This window comes from Oratosquilla oratoria, chromosome 27 (assembly GCF_046742065.1).
Source record: "Oratosquilla oratoria isolate Oo_2021 chromosome 27, ASM4674206v1, whole genome shotgun sequence".
Lineage (NCBI taxonomy): Eukaryota > Metazoa > Arthropoda > Malacostraca > Stomatopoda > Squillidae > Oratosquilla > Oratosquilla oratoria.
Genome location: NC_134803.1, coordinates 33,988,036 through 33,994,601, shown reverse-complemented (window position 1 = coordinate 33,994,601; position 6,566 = coordinate 33,988,036).

Here is a 6,566-nt window from a genome sequence, read left to right as displayed (position 1 = left end):
GGAGGAAGTGGATAGCTTTAGATACTTGGGTGCGAATATGGCAGGAAAGGAAGGAGTGGAGATGGAGGTAGAATGTAGATTGAAAAAAACAAGTAAATGCTTTGGGGGATTAAAAAGTGTAATGACAAATAGACAATTGGGAATGGATGCTGAGAGGAGATTTTATGAAGGAGTGATTGTGCCGACAGCACTGTATGGGACAGATATATGGAAAACAAGAGAGGAAGAGAGGAGGAGTTTAAATGTGCTTGAGATGAAATGCCTGAGATGTATGGTAGGGGTTACTATGCTGGATAGAGTGAGAAACGAGGTGAGGAGGAGAACAGGGGTGGAAAGGGAGTTAGGAAATAGGGTTGATGAAAGAGTATTAGGATGGCTTTAACACATGGAAAGAATGAGTGAAGAAAGATTAGTAAAAGAGATGTGAAAGGCTGAGGTAGAAGGAGTGAACATGAGGGGGCGACCTAGGATGAGATGGATGGATGGGGTAAAATGACCATTGAGAAAGAGGAGAGTGTCTGTTGAGGAAGGAAGGTGAAGAGAGAAGATAGGGGTGAGTGGAGGATGGTTGTATATGTATGATGTTGTGATGCATAGAAGGGAGTGGGTAGGGGATGGGGGGTGAGGGAGTATGTGTGAATGATATTTTGACGCAGCTCACAGGGATTTCTCCCTTTCTCTTTTTCTGCATGAGGTGACGGAGAGGGGAGGGGGTCGCTGATTAAATGAAGCGGCCTTGCTGTGGATGTGCTGTGTCTTGCTACATTGCTTCTGACCCAGGGCAGTGGGCGAGATGTAGGGATGGTCCGTCAACCAGGGGGAGTCAAGATAAGAAGGAGGGAGGGGATGGATGGGAGTGGAGTATGTAGGGATGGAATGGGTGGGAGTGGAGGTTATGCTTTTGTTTTTTGGCTACCTCCCTTGTAAGGGGGAAGGGGCTGTTGGTATATGCATGTACACGCACACACACACACACACACACACACACACACACACACACACACACACACACACACACACACACATATATATATATATATATATATATATATATATATATATATATATATCGCTCTGGTCAGCGTCAGAAGATTTTATAATGAATTTTGGACGGTCCCCTCTATGAGTAGGGTCCTGATAGTTCAAGGACCCAGATAGGAGGCTAAGTTCGTTTCCGACTGAATAGAATTGCCTGGTGTTAGTACAATAGTTGCTGTACCTAGCACCACTGTATTGAAAGGATGAGAGGAACAGTTTAGTTTTATAAGGTTTTTTATAATTAACCTCTGCCGTTAACTGACATACTTAAACTTTTTTCTTTCAAGGTATCTCTTCCTTTGATGAATTGAGGCTTCTCACGACAATTAATACGCTGGGAAATAAAAACAGGTCAGACTTTAGTTTTTATGCCGAGGAAGATGTTACCTTACAGTGAAATGAAAATGATCCGGCATCATCTACAATAAGCGACCAAAGTCGTATATAACGAAAAAGTTAACAGATTTGTTGAGACTCGCATCAGACGACTTTCTTGTACTTCAGATTTCATCATCTTAGTGTACAGCCGCAATAGTCACGTGGCGTGGAGCGTGCATGATGTCGTCCACGACCTGACGCTTCTCTGCCTGTGCGACCCTGCTTGACCCGACCTAACCTAACCCAGAGCAATTATGTAATTACGCACCACGGGTAACTAACTACCCACGCGGTATATATAGCGGCTCCCGCCGCATGTAAAATCAGTTCACTCAGTTCACTCGTACCTTACAATAAAGGAAAACGAACTCACCCAAAACCTCTTTCTCTTCATCAACAGTAGCATTGCTACATTAGAAAAAGAGGTTATAATCAAATTGAAGAATCATATTATAAAGAAAACAGAATAAAAATAGTGATAACGAGAGATTTTGACGAAGAAAGATAATTATATGAAAATACAAGAAGCAAGAGATAGATGCAAACAGAAAGACGGGCAGAAAGAGACAGACAGATAGAAAGAGCAAAAAAGCAGACATAGAGACAGAGGTAAAAAACACATAGATAAGGACGGAGGGAGGTGCAAAAGGACGAAGAAGAATGAAAAAGGAAAGGAGCGCTAAAGAGAATAAGGAAGAGGGGAACAAGGAAAACGTGACAATTTCGGGATCGATGTGATAAGAGAGAGGGGAGAATGGGGGAAAGAGAAAGGGGAAAGGAAGGAGGAAAGGGGAAAGAAAGAAGAGGATAGTAGTGTGTGGAGAAGAAAAAGGAGAGACGAGAGAGATGAAGGGGGATATGAGAAGGGAAGAGGGGTACGATGTGGAAGAGGAGGAGAAGGAGGAGAAGGAGAAGAAAAAGGAGGGGAAGGAGAATGAGGAGGAGGAGATGGAGAGGAGTGAGGGAAAAGAGTCTGGAAGAAAAGGTGGTGGAGGAGGAGGTGGTGGAGGAGGAGGTGGTGGAGGGGGTGACAGAGGTGATGGAAGGGGAAAAGATAGTGGGAGAAGAGCTGGTGTTGGTCGGAATGGCGGATCAGGAGGAAGAGGTGGAAGAAGCGGAGGAAAATATGAAAACGAAAATGATAGATGGGGAGGAAATTAGTGGAGAGGGAGGTGATGGAGGATGAAGCGGAAGGAGGATAGAATAGAGGGGGAGGTGATGGAATGGGAGGAAAGTGGGGTGAAGGAGAGGGAGCTGGTGGAGGAGGAGGAAGAGGAGATGATGGAGTAGGAAAAGATGGAGGAGTTGGCAATGGTGATAAAGAAAGTGGAAGAGGTGGAAGTGGAGATGTGTGTAAAAGGAGAACACCAGGGCCGAGGCACCCCGAGGAAAAGCGAGTGGTGACTAGAATCCCGATGAAGTGTATTGGGAGGATACGAAGAAGCGGGGTCTCGTAGGTAGAAAATCTCGTGCTTCATTTGAAACGAAAAATGGAAACTTCTAAGCCTATTGGCTTACAAGGTCTTCAGAAAGTGTCTTAAGCCTCGTTGACACGGGACTAGCTTAGTAGCCGCTTGTACTAGCGATTTGTACACTACCCTTCTACTTGCCCAATATCAACAGAAAGTTAGTAAACTTGCTTCCAAACGATCGTAATGTCAACGTTTACTTGCCGGATAAGTTAACTTGCAGCTAGCACATGCGGCTACTAAACTAGACCCGTGTCAACGATGCTTTAGAGATCGCTTAGAAATGGGGACTAGAGTAGTGTAACAGTGGCATGTTAGAGATTCTTCAGATATGATAACTAGAAGCTTGCGAGAATTATTAAAGCTTTATCAGAAAGGAAAGCTGGACGGTTCCTAGAGGGATGGGTCTACCTGAAAACCATCTCCAAGCCCCAAAAAGCCTCTAAAAGTGATTCTTAACCCTTGGGTCACCAAGCCATTTGAACGGGTCACCAAGGATTTGTGGACTTGTTATTTCCCCAATATTTCTATTCAAAATATTATCAAAGTATTAATCCTGACTGTAGAATTCCTAAGTTATTATTATCTAAAATTAAGCAAAACATTGAAACATAGACGATTTGTCTGAGGTGAGAAAAAACTACCAACATCTACTCTTGCCTTTTAAGTGTTTATGAAGGTATGGGTGGCCATTGTTGATCTGGACAGGATTTTTGGGTCACAGCCAAAAAAGGTTAGAAACCACTGCTATAAGAGTTTTAAGCGCTTCATCAGAAATGGGATCTAGGATTTTTTTAGAAATGTGCATGAAGATATCATGAAGGTTCAGAGAGTGGTTTTGTAAGAGGTTCATCAGAAGTGAGAGTGGAAGATTCTGAAAGTGGTTAGAGTGATGCGTGAAGACTTCTAAGAATATCGTAGTAGAGGTTCTTCAAAAACAACGAATAGGAATTTCTGAGAATGATGCTCTTAACCGCCATCTAAGATAAAGAATAACAGCTTAATTTGGAATGAATAGGAATGTAGTGGTCTGTTGACAGCCAGAGAGAAGTATCAAATTGACCTCCATCGTCTACAGACTAAATATATAAATATCTGGGTAAATTAATAAGTTGATAAATCAATAGAGAGAATAGATAACTGAATATGTAAATAAATACATAGATAAATGAATAATAAAATAAATAGATAATCAAATGTATAAATAGATTAATAAATAAGAATAGATAAAGGAAATAAATGAATAAATAAGAATAGATAAAGGAAATAATGAGTAAATAAATGAATAGGTAAGCAAATTGACAAATATATTTATACAAATGAACAAATAAATAATCGTCCTTCTTTTGTTTTTGAAGGAAGAGCTTAATTGTTCCAGCTATCAAATTCTTGAGGACGCAAACTAACCTGGAAATCCATTAAACGACATAAAACTAAACAAAATTTCCGTCTGCCTATACAAGAAACGAGCAAAATTTTACTGAGGGGAATAAATCTGTCCAGTGTTTTACCACTAGACAAGCAGTGTAGACCGTTGCTTGAAGGAATTATATAATGAAAATCCAGTCTCTTTTTTCTCTCTTCGTTTATTTATTTATTTATTCATTTATCTATTTATCTATTCATTTATCTATTTCCAATTACAAACAATTCTCGGTGTAATTGGTCAACTTGCTGTTCCCATGAGTCTTGTGGGCCTCTCGTCTCCTTTACCGAGGGTTGTCTCTAATGATAGTTACTTAGAACAGAAAGTGCCAAGATACGAAAGGTAAATTCTTGTTTTAGAGCCTGTCTAATGTTTTATGGAGGTTTAACCCTATTCTGTTGATGATGAATGAGAACCTGGATGATTCAGCTTCTGAATCCTTGAGGACTTTGAGGTACTCAAGATGGCGTTCAAGATGACCGCCAGGATAGAAAAATACATTTCTAAAGCTTGTATACATATTTGGATTTGGTCACTCCTTCTACCTCTTTCTTCTTTAAAATTTTCTAAGGAGAATTTTGTATTTTCAGTCGGATAGGAACCAGATATTAACAGATTATAATTGTTTAATCATCCATTACGTCGATGAGATTTCATCCGGATCACTTTCTTCATCATGGTTAAGGTCCTCTTGCCTAGTTCATCTTGTTGCAGTCCTCAGTATTGTTGCATGTCCAAAATACAGGGTGTACCTAAAGTCTGGACACAGGCAAAACGCATGTTTTCAGTTAATAAACAGCATCCTATTTAATTGAAATATTAATGGCTTACATCTTCAATATTATCTCCACCATTTGTATTGCAAAGTTCGATTTGCTTTGCGAAATTCACATGAAACCGATTTATGAACTCCACATTTCCGTGAGTTTGATTACCTTCATGAATGATGCGTTCCCTTAGGTGTCTTTCATCTTTAATTTTCATTGAGTATATCTTCTCCTAGATGCGTGACTGGTCCGTAGCAATGTAATTAGTCCATGGGCGGGGAATTTCGTCAAAGGGGATAAGGTCTGGGGAACGATGAGACATTCCACAAGACCACGTTAGTTATCGCGCAATTTCCTATGTGTCCAGACTTTAAGGACACCCTGTACAGTGCATGGTATGTGAACAGTCAGTCTAAGCGCAAACTGAGACGCAGGCGACACAGGCGACACAGGCGACACAACACAGAGCAAAGGCAGACTTCCTGTTGCTGATGTTACCTCCTCGCATCCATACTCCTGGACCACGGTTGATACTTACTGTATACATTTTTTCTCCTAATTCGGTTTAACGTCGCATAGCTTACTCTATCAGGAGGCTAGGACGATGCCCCTTACAGAAGACTTTGTAGAGTGGAATTTGACTAACCATGTCCATGGTCCAACTCGCTGGCGACAGGATTTGAACTGTCGTCACCTCGACCTCCGCCGTAAGTAGCGACGCTCTAACGCGCTCGACCAGCGAGCATTTTTTTTTTTTTTTATTCTTTCACCTATTTATCAATATTATGAATTTGAGGATAGGAAATCCACATGACTTTGTACTCTTTACTAGATAAGTTCTAAAGTATTAGATATCGTTTTCTTTAACTGATAACTCGAGGCGCCAGTCTCGTCTTCTGGCAAGGCCATAGTATCCGAAACCTTATTTACTGCCATCCGCCTAGTAGCAGTTATGGGCGTAACACCTGGTAGATGAATAGATATATGAATATATCAATATATGAATTAATAAAAGCACATGTCAGGGAATAAATGAATAAATCATTGGATAGATAGATACATAGGTAAGGAGACATATTAATAAATGCATAGTAAATGATTGAATAGATGAATAAGTTAGTAGGTAATCAAATGAATAGATAGGCATGTTAATTAATGAATGGGTCAGCAAATGAGAATATAAATGAACGAATAAAGTGATATATGATTAAATGAACACAAGAACCACAGCTCGATTCCCAAAGGCCACTAGTGGCTGATTTCTTTTTGTCGTTTGTCCAGGCAGACACGAGATGATGCAGCTAAGCACCTCCTGTCGTGCGCACTTCCCCTATTTTATTTCTCTGGTGTTTTACAAATCAAGGTTGTTATTTTGATTTGGTATTTCATAGCCAAGGATTCGCTCTCTTCTCTCTCTCTCTTCTCTCTCTCTCTCTCTCTCTCTCTCTCTCTCTATATATATATATATATATATATATATATATATAT